Here is a 20,491-nt window from a genome sequence, read left to right as displayed (position 1 = left end):
TTTGCTCCCCCTCCTGTGTCTCTCCTTCTGAACCTCTGACAGACGTATTCCGCGACATCCCCTCTCATCTTGGGCCACCAAAAGTCTCTGGCTACTAAGTCCACCTTCTTCTCCTTGCCGAAGTGTCCCGCGCTGGGCGCGTCGTGCATCTGTTGTAGGACTTTCGCTCGGAGGTTGTCTCCCGGTACGTAGAGGGCTCCTTTGCGGATGAGCAGGCCGTCGCGTATTTGGAAGTCGTCGTCCCTCGCCGTGCCGCTACGGACCTCCTCCATCTTGGCTCGCGCGAAGGAGTCCGTCTGCAGCACGCGCCGCACTGCGTCCAGGTCCACCGTGGCTGACGCGCATGCCCACGCCTTCGGTGCGAACATGTGCTTGGCCGCCGCTGGTGCCTCTTCCTCGAGATACTGCGGTTTCCTGGACAGCGCGTCCGCCATGATGTTGTTATTTCCAGGGATGTATTCTATTCTGAAGTCGAAATCTGCAAAGAACTCCGCCCAGCGGATGTGTCTCTGGTTCAGGAACCTCACCGTGCGCCAGTACTCCAAGTTTTTATGGTCTGTACGGACCTGCACCGTGTGTTTGGCTCCGACGAGGAAGTGCCGCCACGCCTTGAAGGCTGCATGTATGGCCAGTAACTCCCTGTCCCAGATGGTGTAGTTCTGCTCCGACTTGCTGAGTTTTCTGGAGTAGAAAGCGCACGGCCTCCAGTCCCCCTGGTGGTCTTGCTGCAACAGGACGGCCCCGACGGCCCTGTCTGAGGCGTCCGTCTCCACTCTCATGGGCCTGCTAGGGTTCACGTGTAGCAGGTGTTCCTCGGACGCGAAGAGATTCTTGAGCTTTCGAAAGGACTGCTCTGCCTGCTCCGTCCAGATGAATTTCTTCTTCTTGGCACTGAGGGTGTCGGTGATGGCCGCTGTCTGCATGGCGAAACCTTTGATGAACTTGCGATAAAAGTTGGCAAAGCCGACAAACCTCTGGACTTCCTTCCGATTGCGTGGGCTCTTCCAGTCCAGCACTGCACGTACCTTGGTACTGTCCATGGCGAGTCCCTTGTCGGACAGTTTGTAGCCCAGGAAGTCCACCTCCGTCTTGTCGAACTGGCACTTCTCCAGCTTGGCATAAAGCCTGTGCTCCCGCAGCCGTTGCAGAACCTCCCTGACATCCCTCTCGTGATCCTTCGGCGACTCCGAGAAGATGAGGATGTCGTCCAGGAAGCAGACGCACTTCTTGTAGAGAAGACCCGCCAAGACATGATGCATGAATGCTTGAAAGCAGTGGGAGCCATTTTGTAATCCAAAAGGCATAACTCTATACTCATAGGTGCCCAGCGGCGTAAACATGGCCGTTTTCCACTCGTCACCTTCGCGCACGCGAATGAGATTGTACGCTCCCCGCAGATCCAACTTGGTAAAGATGCGACCCTTCCTCACCGTCGCCAGCAAGTCATCGATCTTGGGCATAGGGAAGGCTGAGGGCTTGGTCTTCTGGTTTAAGACGCGGTAATCAACGATCAGCCTTTTCTGGGGCGTGTCCCGCTTCCCCACAAAAAATACGGGACTGCCCCCCACCGCCTTGGACTCTCGGATGAATCCCCGCTTCAAGTTGTGATCTATGAACTCCCTGAGCTCCTGCAATTCATCCTCCGACATGGAATACAGTTTCCCCTTCGGGAGCGTTGCCCCCGGCAGGAGGTCAATCTTGCAGTCGTAGGGTCTGTGGGGAGGCAGCTTGTCCGCTTCTTTCTCGCAGAAGACCTCCAAAAACTCTTTGTACTTGTTAGGTACTGCTTGCAGGATCCCCAAGTTCAGCTGTGGTCCATCCTCCTGCCCCTCATTTTCCAGGTTAGCCAGGATGCAGTGTTCTGCGCAGTAGGAGGAGCCGAAGGTTAGTTGACGCTGGTACCAAGCTAATGCCGGGCTGTGCCTATCCAGCCAACTCATGCCCAACACTATGGGCGTGTCTGACAAGCGGGTGACGTTGAAGCTGATGACTTCACGGTGATTACCAATGCGCATCACCATTGGCGGTGTCTGCTGTAGCACTTGCCCTCCCAGTAGCTCCCTGCCGTCCACCGTGACGACGTTCAGAGGTACCGTCGCTGGCAGAAGGGCTATGCCATGTTGCTGGATGAACTCCATGCCTATAAAATCTGCATTGCTCCCAGAATCAATGGAAATGGGGACTTCCACGGTGAGCCCATTTGGGAGCTGGAGGGATGCGGTGAGCTGCACCACTGGTTTGGGCGGGAGGGGGTCTGTGGCCTGTAAGATGCCTGGGGACTGCTTCACTGATACGTCTGGCTGGGCCCCAGTGGCTCCACTTCCAGCCAGACAGTGCCGTTTCCCTGCTGTGGTGCAGTCTGCTGAACTGATTCTGTTACTGTTGCTGAGGCTGCAGTGTGCTTGTGGATCCTCCGGGTCACTCTTTCGCCATGTGTTGAGCACTGTCGCAGATGTAGCACTTCCTGGTCCCTCTAGGAGGCTTCATTTTGACTGCTCCCGGCGTTAGGGCTCCGGCTGGGGACTGAGCCTTAGCACCACCTATCTCCATCGGCTCCTCTCCCTCTCCCAGCGGAGGCATGGATCGAGCACGCGCCGCTTCCTTGGGAAAGGGGGGCGGTCCTCTCGCTGGCGTGCGTCCCCAATGCCCTTCCTCCTTGTCCCAAGGGCGTCCTTCCAGCCTAACCCCCATCGTGAGTGCCCTCTCCACAACGTCTTTGGTGGTCTGGGGTCTCTCCCCCCTTGCAATTTCGTCTTTTACAGCTCCATTCAGCCCTTCCCAGAAAAGGTCTCTGACTGCAGCTGAATTTTTTTCCCACCCCAGCGCATTCACCAATCCAAAGAAGCGGGAATGATACTCCCTCACCGTGGCTCTCCCTTGTTTCAGCCCATGTATCTGTTTTCTGGCGATATCAATGTCTATTGTTGATAAAAAACACGAATCCATGGCTTTAATGAAGGCATCCGCACTTCGGAGCGCCGGAACCTTATCTCTCCACAGATTGCGCAGCCACGCTTTTGCTTCTCCATGCAAATGAGATAATATAAATCCCACCCTCTCCTGCTCATCTCTAAAGTCTCTATCCAGCAATTGCAGCGCAAACAGCACGTCTGCTCGGAAGTTAGGGTACTGCTGCAAATTCCCATCGAAATGAGACACAAGGCTGCCCCCTCTCTTCCCCAGCCCAATCCCCTCTGGCTTTGGGGGGGGTGCCCCTGCTTTGTAAGCGCTTCCAACCTGGCTTGTAGATCCTTGCAGGCAGCAGCTGCTTCGTCTTCCCTCCTCCTAGAAGCGAGTATCTCCTCGTTGAGTCGCGTCACTGCATTTTGCAGGGCTGCCATTTGCTGTTCGGTAGTCATCTTGCCTTGCTTTTGTGAGCTCGTTAAGCACCAATCTTCGCCCCTCGCTGCGAGGTTCTTGGTGAAAGATGGGGAGGGGACTTACTGTCAGGTCTGCCTCTAGATCCCAGCTCACAGAGGACCAACGCCCGGTGGATATAATATACAAAGTCTTTATTGAAGTTTAGTTTCCATTTCAAGGCTCTGGGCGCGCAGACCCACGTCTCGACGCTAGACCGGCTAAGTCCCCTCTGACTCACTGCTCCTCCCACACCAGTTTAAGATCCTCGCCCGGCTCCACCTCCTACGCTGTTCTTTCCTTCGCTGGGTCTTTCTGCCCTCTGGGGTCTCCTCCTTCCTGGACTCTTCTGACGCTGACCCCCCTTGGTCTTCCCCTTCCTTCCGGCGGGCTTTAGGACCTGGCTCCCTACCCGGGCTCCCTGCTGTGCCGCTCGCCTGTACATTTGAACTTGGCGCGCGCGCCCAGCCGGTAACCTTCCTCCTGACCGTTTCCCCGCTTCCTGATGTGGGCGTGACCAAACCTGACTCCTCTCCTCCCGCTGGTGGTGAGAGCACTGGTCCCGATTCCTGGGACTCCCCCTCCCCACTGCGCTCTGGTGGGGAAGCTGGTCCTGATTTCCAACTGCTGCTCAGGGACTCCCCGCTGGCCCCTTCCTCCTGGGGCTTCCCCCCTGGAACCCCCCTCGCCCTGGCCATCAGCGCTCCCTTCTGTGAGTCCTCCGATTCGCTGGAGAGGCTTGTGGAATAACTCTTTCCACTGTCACTGCCTGCTCCCCCCTCGTACTCCTCCTCCTCACTCTCCATTTGCTCCCCCTCCTGTGTCTCTCCTTCTGAACCCCTGACAATCTGCAAAAATTTTATAATCCACATTTAAAAGGGATATGGGACGGTAGTTCTTAAGTTGTGTCTTTTCAGACTCAGATTTCGGTATAAGTGTAATAAAAGCATCTTTCCACGACTCCGGCGCCTTCTTCCCCTCCATGATTTCGTTACAAACCTCCTTTAATGGTTGAATTAGATAGTCTTTCAAAGTTTTATAGTACTTGGAGGTTAGCCCGTCCGGCCCTGGAGACTTGCCCAACTGCATGTTCTGAATGGCACCCTCAATCTCCTGTTCCATAATTGTGCAGTTCAAAATTGTCTTTTTTTCTTGAGATATTTTTTGTAATCCGTTAGATCTTAAAAATTGGTCTATATCTGTCTCTTTCTGTGGCCCTTGTGTGTAAAGTTGTTTAAAGTATCTCTGGAAACACCTTCTAATCTCTGCAGGATTCTGAATGCTTTTTCCTTCTATCTCGAGGTTTGTAATAGTATTTAACTTCTGTCTCTTTTTCAACTGCCAAGCTAGCAGCTTCCCACATTTATTTGCCGATTCAAATGTCTTTTGTCTCATCTGTTTTATTTTCCATTCTACTTCTTGATTTATCAATTTCATGTATTGTACTTGATATAATTTAATTTCCCTCAGAATCTCCTTAGAATTGGGTTTTGACCTTAATTTCTTCTCCCCTTCTTTTATTTTTTCCAGATTTTTTTCATTTTTTTCATTTTGAGTCCTCTTTTTTATAGCATTCTGTTGAATTAAGAACCCTCTCATAACCGCTTTGCTTGCGTCCCAGATTATTCTTTTTTCCACCATAGTTCTCAGATTTACTTCAAAATAGTCTCTCAATGTCTTTTGGGCCTTCTTGATAATCTCTTGGTCTCGTAATAAGGTGTCATTCATCTTCCATCTAAAGTAACCGGTTGGTATTAGTTTCATTTCCATCTTTACGGCATTATGGTCGGAGCAAGTTCTTGGGCAGATTTCCACCTTTTTTATCTTAGGTGCCAGTGCTCTAGTTATCCATATCTGGTCAATTCTAGTCCATGTCAATTTGGCTTCAGAAAAGAATGTTCCTTCTCTTTCCAAGGGGTTTTTGGTTCTCCATATGTCAATCAAATCCATATTGTCAGTCAGTTCAAAGAAAGTTTTTGGTAGTCTGCCCTCTTTTGTTACAGTCTGTTTCTGTGCTTTATCCATGTTCGTGGATACCACTCCATTCATATCTCCCATCATAATGATGTTATTATAGTCCATATAATCCAACATTGTCTCATGCAACTTCTTGTAAAACTCCGATTTCCCCTCATTTGGTGCGTAAATTCCTAAAATCAAATTTTTTTCTCCTTGTGTTTGGATTTCAATTGCCAAGATTCTTCCTTGTTCATCTTTAAAAATAAATTTTGGTGATAGGCTTTCCTTTGCATAAATGACCACTCCTCTCTTTTTAACCTTATCCGATGCGATAAACTCCTGGCCCAGTCTTTTGTTAATCAAAACTTTCCTGTGAAGCCTAATCACATGTGTCTCCTGTAGGCAAATTTTGTCCAATTGTTCCTTTTTTAAAAGATGAAAAACTTTCCTCCTTTTCTCCGGGGAGTTTAGACCGCAAATATTCCAACTTAATAGTTGCAGAGACATGATGCTGTTCTTCTATTTCCCTCCTACTGCTCCCAAAAGTTCTTCCTCCTTTGACGGTGGTATCACTTTCCCTGTTAAGTCAGGTCCCAAAGGTGGTGGTATTAGGCCCAATACTCCAGATCTTAAGGCTCTCAGTTCTTCCTCCACCTCTTTTTGAAGGTCTCCTCCGTGTTCACTCAGAAATTTTTCCTTGTCTTCAACTGATCTTATTTTCACTTTTTTCCCTTTACATGAAAAAGATACCCCCTGGGGGGAATTCCCATCTGAAAACAACTTTATTACTTCTCAGCAGTGCAAGTGCCACTAAGTCTCCGTCGTTAGCTCTAAGTTCAAGCAAATGTTTGGCGATATCCTTGTAAATTTCCACTCTTGAGTTCTGGATCTCCAAAGTTTTCTGGAAGTGCGCACTCAATATCTTGTCTCTCTCCTCCTTCGATCTGAGAGAGATCAAACAGTCTCTCGACCTGATTTTCCTCCCTCCCTTGCCGAGCCTGAACGCACTTACTATCTTAAAGTCCTTATCCTCTTCCAAGGGCCCAGAATTCTTTAAATTCCTGTGTAAGATACTCACTTAAGTTCTCTTTCTCAAGTTCTGGGACTGACCTAATTCTCAAATTATTCTCCTTACTCTTCAATTCTAACATAGACAGAAAGTCCTGATGTTCCCCAATTTGTTTGCGCATAGGCTTTATTTCCTGTTGCACAGCCTCTACTTTCTCTTTGGCCTCCTCAGCTGACTTCCGATTCGACGCAGTTTCTTCCAAAAGTTTACCAATAGTTTGTGCATTTGAACTAACTTGCTGAGTTAAATTATTTATACTGGCTGTGTTTTGGTCAATTTTAGTTGATTGTTCAGTCACTTGCTTACTTAAGCCATTCAATTTTTCATAAATTTTATTTAGCACAGAAGTAAAGTCCCCTCCTGAGGCCATTCTTTCAGGCCTACTTTGATCTAAATCTTCCTCTTGTGCAGCTGGGAGGCAAGGAACAGATGATCTACGTAGCTGAGAAATTATGCTAGGCTGCTGTGTTTTGGTTTTATTTGATCTTGTTATTCTACTCATCCCACTTCTGTCTATAAGTCAAGGTCAGTCCCACGGTCAGTTCTTCTCATGGAAAATCCCCAAGTCCAGAGATGGAAAAATCCCCCAGCGGTTGCACAGTTTCAAAGCTCCAGCAGAGGGACACTATGTTTATCCTCGCAGCCACAGTTTAAAAAGTCTCTTAATTTTCAAAGTGTCCCCTTAGAGAATTTATACAGTAGCAAATCTCCAGCAGACCTTCGAAAATTTAACTTTTGCAGAGTGCTCCTAATAAAGATACAATGTCCCCATAAAGTGCGAGTTGCAATATAACAGTTCAAAACAGCCTGTCAATTCTGACAACTTGGCAGCCCGATTACCGGGGATTCAACAGTTCATTTATAAATCCACAAGAAAGAGGAAGAGGTAAAAGCCAGGTTTGACCCTTTCCCCCCAATTTTCTTAAGGGGGGGTCTTCTTTTTGATGTTGAAGTTTAGACTTTTAAAGTCACAATCTCAAAGGCATTAGGCTTAAGCGTCGTTGCTTTGAAGTCTTAAACAAAGCTGGGAGACGGACTTCCTGGTTGCGTCTCCCGCTTCAGTGCCAAATTTCAGATTTTAGATCCAATTAAATGCAGTTTCATTAAGCTTCACCTACTCACGGGTAGTTGTTTTCTTAGCCGAATAGTCCCAGGAAAAAGGTCAGCGCTCACCGACAACAGCTTAGCAGCTTCACCCCCGCAGAAAGAGCGATCGGCTCACAGCCAACCCCCTGTCACGCTCCGGAACCCCTTGCGAGGTCCCTTTGCAGTTTCAGGGTGCTCTGATGGTGCCCGCTGAGCCCCACGGCCACAGGCTTCTGCCACCTGTGGTTTTTCAACGAGGGTCTCCGCTTCGCCGTAGCGGACGACCCGTTTCTGTGGAGCCTCCTCTTCACAAGATGAAGGGGACCGCCATTGCCGTTCGCGCCGCCTCCGGAACTGGACACAGTACTCCAGGTGAGGTCTGACCAGAGCAGAATACAGTGGCACTATTACTTCCCTTGATCTAGATGCTATACTCCTATTGATGCAGCCCAGAATTGCATTGGCTTTTTTAGCTGCCGTGTCACACTGTTGGCTCATGTCAAGTTTATGGTCAACCAAGACTCCTAGATCCTTTTCAAGCCAGGTGTCACCCATCTTGTATTTGTGCCTCTCATTATTTTTGCCCAAGTGCAATACTTTACATTTCTCCCTGTTAAAATTCATCTTGTTTGTTTTGGCCCAGTTCTCTAATCTGTCAAGGACGTTTTGGAGTGTGATCCTGTCCTCTGGGGTGTTAGCCACCCCTCCCAGTTTGGTGTCATCTGCAAATTTGATCAGGATGCCCTTGAGTTCATCATCCAAGTTGTTGATAAAGATGTTGAATAAGACCGGGCCCAAGACAGAACCCTGTGGCACCCCACTAGTCACTCTTCTCCAGGATGAAGAGGAACCATTGATGAGCACCCTTTGGGTTCGGTCAGTCAGCCAGTTACAAATCCACTGAGTGGTAGCATAGTCAAGTCCGCATTTTACCAGCTTCTTTACAAGAATATCATGGGGCACCTTGTCAAATGCCTTGCTGAAATCAAGGTAGGCTACATCCACTGCATTCCCTTCATCTACCAGGCTTGTAATTCTGTCAAAAAACGAGATCAGGTTAGTCTGACATGACTTATTTTTCAGAAATCCATGCTGACTATTGGTGATCACAGTATTCCTTTCTAGGTGCTCACAGACTGTTTGCTTAATGATCTGCTCCAGAATCTTCCCTGGTATTGATGTCAGACTGACTGGGCGGTAATTATTTGGGTCCTCTCTTTCCCCCTTTTTAAAAATAGGGACAACATTTGCCCTCCTCCAGTCTGCCGGGACTTCACCTGTTCTCCAGGAATTCTCAAAGATGACTGCAGTGGTTCTGAGATCACATCTGCCAGTTCTTTTAATACTCTTGGATGCAGTTCATCTGGCCCTGGAGACTTGAATACATCTAAACTAGCCAAGTATTCTTGTACTATCTCCTTAGTTATTATGGGCTGTGTTTCCTCTGCTGAATCATTTGCTCCAAATTCTTCAGGTCGGGCATTGTTTTCTTTATCGGAGAAGACTGAGGCCAAGGAGGCATTGAGGAGTTCAGCCCTTTCTGTGTCCCCTGTTTGCATTTCACCATCTTCTCCTCTGAGTGACCCCACTGTTTCTTTGTTCTTCCTTTTGCTACGAACATATCCATAAAATCCTTTTTTGTTGCTTTTAACCTCTCTAGCAAGCCTGAGTTCATTCTGTGCTTTAGCTTTTCTGACTTTGTGTCTACACGTGCTGGCTATTTGTTTGAATTCCTCTTTGGTGGTTCCCCCCTTTTCCATTTTTTGTACACATCCTTTTTTAATCTTAACTCAGTTAAAAGTTCTTTAGATAGCCACCCTGGCTTCTTTAGGCACCTTCCATGTTTCCGTCTCATTGGTATTGCCTGAAGTTGTGCTTTTACTATCTCCCTCTTAACAAACTCCCAGCCATCATGAACTCCCTTTCCTTTTAGTATTACTGTCCGTGGGATCTCACCCAGCACTTCCCTAAGTTTTATGAAGTCGGCTTTCTTAAAGTCAAGAAATTGAGTCCTAGTATGCTTGGCTGCTCCTTTCCGCTGTATAGTAAACTTCAGAAGAGCATGATCACTCGCGCCTAATGATCCTTCCACTTCTACCCCACTAACCAGGTCATCCACATTGGTTAGGACCAGATCTAAAATGGCTGTTCCTCTTGTTGTTGCTTCTCCCACTTTCTGGACAACGAAGTTGTCTGCAAGGCCAGTGAGGAATCTGTTTGACCTTATGCTCTTGGCTGAGTTTGACATCCAGCAAATATCCGGGTAATTGAAGTCCCCCATTACTACTATCTCCCTTCCTTTTGCATGCTTGGCCATCTGTTCCAGGAAGGCATCATCTATGTCCTCCGTTTGGCTTGGGTATCTATTGTAAACTCCCACAATGAGGTCACTGTTATTCTTCTCTCCCTTAATTTTGACCCAAATGCTCTCACTTTGGCTTTGAGGTTCTAAATCTTGGATCTCTTCACAGGTATACACATCCCTGACATATAAGGCCACTCCTCCTCCTTTCTTGTCTGGTCTGTTTCTCTGAAATAGATTGTATTGCTCCATTATTACATTCCAGTCGTGGGACTTATCCCACCAGCTTTCAGTGATGCCTATTATGTCATATTTAGTTTTCTGTACCAAGAGCTCAAGCTCATCTTGTTTATTTCCCATGCTTTGCGCATTAGTGTACAGACATTGAAGTCCATTAATCATTCCCCCGTGTCTCTTATTTAAGGATTTTTTCCTCCCACCACTAGGTCTGCGTGCTGTTTGCTCCATTTGGTCTATGACATTTGGATGATCATCTTCATCAATTGATAGACTCCTACCTTCAGGAGCACTGTCTCCCTCTCCCACATTAGTCAGTTTAAAGCCCTCCTGATGTGGTTTCTGAGATTTTTGGCAAAAACATTCCTCCCAACCGCTGTGAGGTGCAGCCCATCGCTTGCCAGAAGTCCATCTTCAAGAAACTGCAGTCCGTGATCTAAGAATCCAAACTGTTCCTGTTTACACCATTTGCGAAGCCAGCTGTTCACTTCCACTATTTTTCCCTCTCTCCCTGGGCCACGTCGTTCAACTGGGAGGACAGATGAGATGACAATTTGTACATTTAATTGCTTCAATTTCCTGCCCAGAGCCTCATAGTCTCTTTTGATCTTCTGGAGGCTATTGCTTGCAGTGTCATTGGTTCCCACAGGAACCAAGAGGAAGGGGTATTTGTCAGTGGGTTTTATGATTCCTTGCAGTCGTTCAGTTACATCTTGGATCTTAGCCCCGGGGAGACAGCACACTTCCCGAGACATCTTGTCAGGCCCACAGACCACTGCTTCTGTTCCCCTCAGTAGGGAATCCCCTATCACCACTACACGCCTCCTCTTGGGTTTGGTCGGGGTTCTTCAGTGAGCTGTCCGTTCCAAGGTCGCCTGCACATTCCCTGAGGACTGACTTTGCTGCTCGTCTTCATATACCTGATCGACTGTAATGAGGGAGAGACCCTCAAATGGAGTCTGCTCTTCGTCTTCCATGCTAGGGGAGAGGACCTCAAAGCGATTGTGTATTTCTAAACAATCAGAGCGAACCCTGGGCCTCCTACTTCTTTGAGTCACGTTTCTCCATATTTCTGGCTCCTGTGTTGGTGAACTAGCCTCCTTCTCAGGGGAGTCCCCTGTCTCCTCCTTGGTGGAGACAGTGTGCTCTGTTGCTTCCAAGAAGAGCTCCTTCCTTCCTTCCTTCCTTCCTTCCTTCCTTCCTTCCTTCCTTCCTTCCTTCCTTTCCCCCTTCCTTCCTTTCCTCCTTCCCTCTTTCCATACGTCTCTCTCTCTCTCTCTCTCTCTCTCTCTCTCTCTCTCTCTCTCTCTCCCCTGTCTCTCTCTCCTTCCTTCCTTCCTTCCTTCCTTCCTTCCTTCCTTCCTTCCTTCCCCCTCTCTTTTTTGCCTCTTTCTCTCTGTCTCTCTCTCAACCATTCCTTCACTCGCTCTCCCTCAACACCTTCCTTCCTTCCTTCCTTCCTTCCTTCCTTCCTTCCTTCCTTCCATCCATCCATCCTTTCCCCCCTTCCTTCCTTTCCTCCTTCCCTCTTTCCATACGTCTCTCTCTCTCTTTTCCCTGTCTCCTTCCTTCCTTCCTTCCTTCCTTCCTTCCTTCCTTCCTTCCTTCCGACACTGTCTTTTTCTCTCTATCGGTTTCAATCTCACCCAATCCTTCTCTTTCTCTCAATTCCTTCCTTCCTTCCTTCCTTCCTTCCTTCCTTCCTTCCTTCCTTCCTTCCTTCCTTCCTTCCTTCCTCCCCCTCTCTTTTTCTCTCTTTCTCTCTGTCTCTCTCTCACCCATTCCTTCTCTCTCATTCAACTTCTTCCTTCCTGCCCGCCTTCCTTCTCGTTCTCTCCAGCCTCTCTCTCTCTCTCTCCTTTTTTATTTTTTATTTTTTAATAATATTTTTATTAAGTTTATGAAATACAGAAAAAAAGAATAAAAGACAGATATAAAAAATAAAGTAGAGAAGTTACAAATTTCCATAATCCTTTTTTTCAGCAAATCCAATGGACTTCCCCGCATCTTCCTAACCCTGCGTTCTCTGTGATACAAAACATCAGCAATTTGTTAACTTATTTCAAGACTTATTGTATCTTTCATTTTATCATGTTATCTAATTTCCAAAGTGTTGTAACCGACATCTTATACGTTTTAGCTTAAACATAATAAAGTTATTTCATTATTCCACCTCTGACTTCTTGTACCTTAATTTTTATTTCATTAGTTTACAATTGCTGAAGCTAGAATTTCCTCAAAAGTGCATTTTTTAACATTCATACAACTTATAATGTTTTTTCAAATAGTCTTTAAATTTTCCCCAGTCTTCCTCGATTGTTTCTTCTCCCGAGTCTCGGATTCTGCCAGTCATTTCGGCCAGTTCCATGTAGTCCATCAACTGCGTCTGCCATTCCTCCAGCGTGGGTAAATCTTGTGTCTTCCAATGCTTAGCAATCAGGATCCTTGCTGCTGTGGTAGCATACATAAAAAAAGTTCTATCTTTCTTAAGTACTCTCTGGTCCACGATGCCCAGAAGAAAGGCCTCCGGTTTCTTAGGTAAGGTAAATCTAAGTACCTTTTTTAGTTCATTATGAATCATCTCCCAAAAGGCCTTCACTTTCGGGCAAGTCCACCAGAGGTGAAAGAATGTCCCTTCCGCCTCTTTACATTTCCAACATTTGTTGTCAGACAGGTGATATATCTTAGCAAGTTTGACTGGGGTCATGTACCACCGGTATATAATTTTCATAATATTTTCCTTCAAGGCACTACATGCCGTAAATTTCATTCCGGTGTTCCATAACCTTTCCCAGTCTTCAAACATAATGTTGTGCCCCAAGTCCTGCGCCCATTTTATCATGGCGGATTTGACTGTCTCGTCCTGTGTATTCCATTTAAGCAGCAAGTTGTACATTCTCGAAAGTAGTTTATTTTTTGGCTCTAACAGTTCTGTCTCTAATTTCGATTTTTCCACCTGGAATCCAACCTTTTTATCCACTTTAAAAACCTCCTGAATTTGAGCATAGTGCAACCAATCTCGCACCTTGTTTTTTATTTTTTCCAAGCTCAGCAACCTCCAATTGTCTCCAATTTTTTCAATTATTTCCCAATATTTAGGCCAATAGGCTTCCATGTTAAGTCTCTTATGTGCCTTGGCCTCCACCGGTGAGAGCCACCTCGGAGTCTTACTCTCCAATAAGTCCTTATATTTTGTCCAGACCATCAAAATTGCTCTTCTGACAATATGGTTTTTAAACAATTTGTGAACTTTAACCTTGTCATACCACAAATATGCATGCCACCCAAAAGCATTATCAAACCCTTCCAGATCTAGGACATCAGTGTTTTCCAATAAAATCCAATCTTTCAACCAGCAGAAGGCTGCAGATTCATAATATAACCTCAAGTCTGGCAGGGCAAATCCCTCTCTTTCTTTCGCGTCAGTTAGTATTTTAAACTTTATTCGGGGCTTTTTGCCCTGCCAAACAAACTTAGAAATATTCTTCTGCCACTTTCCAAAATATTCCACTTTGTCCACGATCTGTAGGGCCTGGAACAGAAATAACATTTTCGGCAATACATTCATCTTTATAGCTGCTATTCGGCCCAACAAGGAAAGTTTCAATCTTGACCATATTTCCAAATCTCTTTTGATTTCTGACCAACATTTCTCATAATTATCTTTAAACAGATTCAAATTTTTGGAGGTCAGATACACCCCTAGGTATTTTACTTTTTTAACCACATTTAATTCTGTTTCTTTCAGGAACTCATCTGTTTCTGTAGTTGTCAAATTTTTTGCTAAAACCTTAGTTTTTTGCTTATTCAGCTTAAATCCCGCCACCCGACCAAAGTCAGAAATTAATTCTAGCACTCTTTTAGTACTAGAGACTGGCTCCTGTAATGTTAATACCAAGTCATCTGCAAAAGCTTTCAGTTTGTATTGTTTCACTCCGACCTCAATTCCTTGTACAGACCGGTCCTTTCTAATCATATTCAATAGCACCTCCAGAACTGAAATGAACAATAGGGGGGATAGGGGGCACCCCTGTCGTGTCCCTTTTTCAATTTTAAACCCCTCTGTCACCACATTGTTTACTATCAGCTTAGCTTTTTGTTCTGAGTAAATTGCCTCTATTCATAGGCGCCGACTCCATGGGGCTTGAGGGGGCCCGAGCCCCCTCAAAAATTCGTTTGGGGGGGCTCCGCCCCCCCAATAATCTCCGGCGCCCCTCCAGCAGAGCGCCATCGCCGCCCCTCCCCCAGCCCAAAATGCACAGGGAAGGGCGGGCTGCATGCCTCCTGCCCTCCCTCCCGAGCAAAAGCTCCACCCAATTTCCTTTGGAGCTGATTAATAGGCGCAGCACGCTCTCCCCTATTCGCTCACGAGGAGGCGGCGCCACTTTATTTGCATATTCATGAGCTTATTTATTATTCATGAGCTTTCCCGGGCCCCCCCAATATTTTTTATAAGTCCGCGTGCCTGCCTCTATTCCATTTTCAAACCCCCACCCCACTCCCATCCCTTCCAAATTTTTCTTCACGAACATCCAAGAAATGTTGTCAAAGGCTTTCTCCGCATCAATAAAAATTAAAACCGCTCTAGTATTAAGATTTGTTTGTAGAAGTTCCAAAATGTCAATAATGTTTCTTGTATTATCAAACAAATGCCTACCGGGGAGAAAGCCAGCCTGGTCCTTATGGATCACTTCATTGAGTACTTTTTTGAACCTACTTGCCAAAATATCCGCAAAAATTTTGTAATCCACGTTTAGGAGTGAGATGGGGCGGTAGTTCTTAAGCTGGGTCTTTTCAGATTCTTGTTTAGGTATCAATGTGATGAAAGCGTCTTTCCACGTCTCCGGTGCCTTCCTCCCCTCTATAATCTGATTGCAGACCTCCAACAGAGGTTGTATCAAATGGTCCTTCAAAACCTTATAGTATTTGGAGGTAAGTCCATCGGGGCCTGGAGATTTGCCTAATTGAAGGTTCTGAATGGCACTTTCAATTTCTTGCGGAGTAATATTACTATTCAGGGTAGTTCTCATTTCCTGGGTTATTTTTTGTAATCCATTAGTTTTAAGGAATTGATCCACCTCAAAGTCTTTCTGTGGCCTTTGTGAATAAAGTTCTTTGAAATATCTCTGGAAACACTTTCTAATTTCCTCGGGTTTCTGAATCATTCTCCCTTCAATCTCTAGATTTGTAACTGTATTAAGTTTTTGTCTCTTTTTCAACTGCCATGCTAGCAGTTTCCCACACTTGTTTGCTGATTCAAAGGATCTTTGTTTCATTTGTTTAATTTTCCATTCCACCTCTTGATTTATCAATTTCGAATATTGTGCCTGGAAAAATTTCACTTCTCTCAGCACTTCCTTCGACTTGGGCCTAGATCTTAATTTTTTCTCTCCTTCTCTTATTTTCTCCAATATCTCCTCCTTCTTTTCATTCCAGAACTTTTTCTTGATCGTATTTTGTTGTATAAGAAACCCTCTCATAACTGCTTTACTTGCGTCCCAGATTGTTCTTTTTTCCACAGTGGTGTTTAAATTTATCTCAAAATAGTCCTTTAAAGTTTTTTGGGCCTTCTTAACAATCTCCTGATCCCTTAATAGGGTGTCATTCATTTTCCATCTATAGGATCCGGTTATGTTTAATCTCAGTTCCACTTTCAATGCGTTATGGTCGGAGCAGGTTTTTGGGCAGATTTCCACTTTTCTAGTCTTAGGTGCCAGTCCTCTAGTTACCCATATTTGGTCGATTCGTGTCCATGTCAGATGAGCTTCAGAAAAGAAAGTTCCTTCTTTTCCTAGGGGGTTCTTAACCCTCCATATGTCAATTAAGTCCATGTTGTCAGTCATTTCAAAAAAAGTTTTAGGTAGTCTGCCATCTTTCATTATGTTAGCACTTTGCGACTTATCCATGTTTACAGATACGACCCCATTCATATCACCCAACATAATGATGTTGTTATAGTCTAAATAGTCCAGCATAATCTCGTGCAGCTTCCTAAAGAATTCCGATTTTCCTTCATTTGGAGCATATATTCCTAATATCAAAAAATTTTCTCCTTGTGTCTGAATTTCAATCGCCAAAATTCTGCCATGTTCATCTTTAAATAAGAATTTCGGTGACAGGCTCTCCTTTGCATATATCACCACTCCTCTTTTCTTAACTTTGTCCGAAGAAATAAATTCTTGTCCTGTTTAATTTTTTTATTTCATAGAAGTAAAGAATATGTACACGCCCACACATATAAACATACAGAAATAAAAGTGTTGCACAGACAAATAGAAATAAAGAAAGAAATAAAAGTAAGAGAAATATATAGAAACTTAATTTTCACTTTGGTTACATTTCTTAATCTTCGTTTTCAAAACTTCCTTTAGCTTTCCCGAAAATCATTAGAAGTAACAGTTTAAATTACACATTTCTTAGTATATATTGTCATTGTACCTTTTTATATACATTTCTTAATGTATATTAACCTTACATATTATTTGGTCTCCTATTCTCTTTAAACAATAACTCACAGTCTTTCACAGTGCGTCTCTAAATCCCTTTAGCGTTATTTCCCCTTGACTAATGAATTCCAAGTAATCTACATATTTTCCCCAATCCTCCGTGAACTTTTGGTCTCTTATGTATCTTACTTTGCCTGTAAGTCTGTCCAATTCCATATAATCCAACAGCTTAAATCTCCATTCCTCCACCGTTGGTGTCTCCTGCTTTTTCCACATCTGGGCCAGCATTACTCTTGCTGCTGTAACCGCATAATATACTAATTTACGATCCTCTTTTCTTATCACATAACCCAATATACCTAGTAGGAAAAATTCTGCTTTCTTTGGAAACGTGTATTTTAAAATCTTCTTCAGTTCTATATAGATTTTTTTCCAAAACTGTTTAACTTTTCCACACTCCCACCACATGTGATAGAAGGAACCCTCACTAACCCTACATTTCCAGCACTTATTATCCACCTTATACATTTTCGACAGTTTCATAGGTGTTAAATACCATCTATAAAACATCTTCATTATGTTTTCTTTTACCGTTACACACGCCGTGAAATTTAGTCCTTCCTTCCAGAGTTTTCCCCAATCTTCAAATAGTATATTATGTCCTACATCCTTTGCCCAGCGAATCATTACACACTTAACCTCCTCATCCCCTAAACTCCAATCCAACAGTATCCTATACATTTTCGAAACAATTTTTTCTTCTTTGTTTATAATTTCCGTCTGAAACTTAGATTCCTTCTCTACGTAGCCTCTTTCTTTAAGATCCTTCCTGAACATTTGGTTCACCTGGAGATGGTGTAACCAGTCATAGACATGTTCTTTAACCTGATCGTATGGTCGTACAATCCATTTCCCATCTTCTTTAATTATTAACTGGTTATATGTTGCCCATTTATTTCTCATATTAGTAGTCTTCACACACATGACTTCTAGAGGTGAAAGCCAATGTGGGGTTTTTGGTTCCAGCAGATTTTTATATTTATCCCATATTTCAATTAAAGGTCCTCTGAAAATATGATTCCCAAATCCTTTATATATCTTCCATTTATCCCGCCATAAGTAGGCGTGCCAGCCGAAGTTGTTGTCGTAACCCTCCAAGTCTAATAATTCCCTGTTCTCTAGCCTTACCCAATCTTTAACCCAACACAGACAAACCGCCTCATAATATAATTTCACATCCGGCAAGGCGAAGCCCCCCCTTTCTTTTATGTCTGTTAATAGTTTAAATTGAATCCTAGGTTTCTTTCCCTGCCATATGTATCTCGACAACACTCGTTGCCACTCTTTAAAGATTCGGCTTCCTTTAATTATTGGGATAGTTTGAAATAAGAACATCAACCTCGGCAGCACATTCATCTTAATTGTGTTAATCCTTCCCCAAAACGACAGTTTCAACCCTCCCCAAATTTCCAAATCTTTTCTTATTTCCCTCCACGTCGATTCATAATTATTCTTAAACAGATCTATATTCCTAGGTGTTATCCAAATGCCAAGATATTTCACTTTTTTAACCACTTCTATTTGCGTTTGCTGTTGAATTGTTTCTGTTAGTTTCTGATCCAAATTTTTACCTATTATTTTTGTTTTACTCTTATTTAATTTGAACCCTGCTACCTCTCCAAACTGATCTAATTCTTTTAATATCTCTCCTGTTGCAGTTGTTGGTTCTTCTGTCATTATAACTACATCATCCGCATAGGCTCTAATCTTATATGCATTCTGTCCAACTAACACTCCTTTTATTTTTTGATTCTGCCTTATAGAATTTAGTAATACTTCTAAGGTCATTATAAACAGAAGCGGGGAGAGCGGGCAGCCCTGTCTTGTTCCTCTTCGTATCTTTATCTCTTCTGTCACTATATTGTTGATAATCAGCTTGGCTTTCTGATCTGTATATATGGCTTTTACTCCATTAAAAAAATCCTCCCCCACTTCTATATGCTCTAAATTTTTCAACATAAAGTCCCAAATAACATTATCGAATGCCTTCTCGGCATCGACAAACATCATTATGGCCTGTTTGTTAATCTTGACAGATAAATACTCTAACATGTTAATTATATTTCTTGTATTGTCTCTCATCTGCCGTCCTGGCAGGAATCCCGCTTGGTCCCCATGAATAGTCTCTGATAATAGCCTCTTCAATCTTTTTGCAAGGATCCCCGCAAATATTTTATAATCTACATTTAGCAGTGAGATCGGTCTATAATTTTTAACCTGGGTTAAATCTGCGTCTTGCTTGGGGATAAACGTAATATATGCCTCTTTCCAGGTCTCTGGGAATTCCCCTTTCCTTAAAATGTTATCCATAGTTTCTTTCAAAGGTCCCACCAAAATGGGTTTCATCTCTTTGTAATAACCTGCGGTGAATCCATCAGGGCCTGGAGCTTTCCCCCTCTTTAACTCTTTAATTGCGTCTTCTATTTCATCACTTCCTATTGGGGTGTTCAGCTGTTGTCTTTCCTCCATTGAGATTTTTTTCACCCCTTTATCCTTCAGAAATCTCTCAATTCTCCTTAAACTAATTTTCTCTTTGTTGGAATATAATCTTCTATAATAATTGAGAAACTCTCCCCTGATTTCTTTAGGATCTGATTTCTCTTCCTCTCCCACCTTTATTTTATTTATTGTGCTCCTTTCCTTCCTCTTTTTAATTTGCCATGCTAACCACTTGCCTGACTTATTTGCAAACTCGAAGTTTTTTTTTCTTAATTTTTTTATATTCCATTCAACCTCTCTGTTTATTATTGTAGCAAATTGAGCTTGTAGAATTTTTATATTTTCTTTTGCTTTCTGGCAATTAGGTTTTTGGGATAATTTCTGCTCATTTACCATTATCTGCTTCAAAATCTCATCTTTCCCTTTTTCTCTCTTCTTGTTTTTGATTGCATTCTGCTGGATAAAGTAACCTCTTATTACTGCCTTACTTGCTTCCCATACTACGTTAGCTTTTGTTCCTTTACCGCTGTTTTCCATAAAATATTGTTTTAGTTTTTCCTGTGCTTTCTCAACAATTTTTTGATCCTCCAGCAGATAATCCTTTAATCTCCATCTAAAAGTTCTTAGCTCCAGGCTTTCTAATTCCAACTCCATCGGATTATGATCTGAGAATACACTCGGTCTTATTTCTATTGTTTTAATTCTTGGGCATAATTCGCTTGAGATCCATATCTGATCAATACGTGACAGCGACTGGTTTGGTTCGGAGTGGAAGGTGAATTGTTTATCCAGTGGGTGTTTAAGACGCCAAATATCTATCAAATTACCATTATCTACCATTGAGAAGAAAGATTTTGGTAGCTTCCCATTCTTACTTCCTCCTTCCCTACACCTATCAGCTTCTAGAGAGACCACCCCATTCAAATCACCCATTAGAATAATTTTCTGATCAACAAATTCACAAATTTTCTCTTCCAATTTTTTAAAAAATTCCGACTTATTATCATTTGGGGCATATACCCCAATTACCACCAAATTTTCTCCTTGCCAATTGATACGGACCCCTATTATTCTGCCCTCTTCGTCTTTAAATATTGGTTTAGCCTCAATCTTATTTTTAATATAAAAGACCACTCCTCTTTTCTTCTCTTTATCCAAAGACTCAAATTCATTTCCTAACCTCCTATTGATTAGTATTTTCCTGTGCCTTCTTGCTACGTGCGTTTCTTGGAGACAAATAATATCTAGATTTTTCTTTTTCAGATATTGTTCAATTTTATTCCTCTTTTTTTTGTCGTTCATCCCATTAATATTCCAACTCCAGATTTTTAACCCCATTGTTTCTATTACTCCCTTAAATTTTCCTTATCTTTATCAATTTCCTGGATCTTCCTCTTCTGGCTCTCCTTCTGTCTCTTCGTCCGGTCCACTCCCTCCCCCTCCCTCCTCTTCTTTTGATTCAGATTCTCCCGAAACTCCTCCTTCCGCTCCCCCCCCTCCATTCATCTCCACCCTTAATTCTTTATATTTCCTCAA

Source organism: Podarcis erhardii (genome assembly GCF_964252035.2).
Source record: "Podarcis erhardii genome assembly, chromosome: 4".
NCBI classification, from domain to species: Eukaryota; Metazoa; Chordata; class Lepidosauria; order Squamata; family Lacertidae; genus Podarcis; species Podarcis erhardii.
This window is presented reverse-complemented; position numbering follows the sequence as displayed.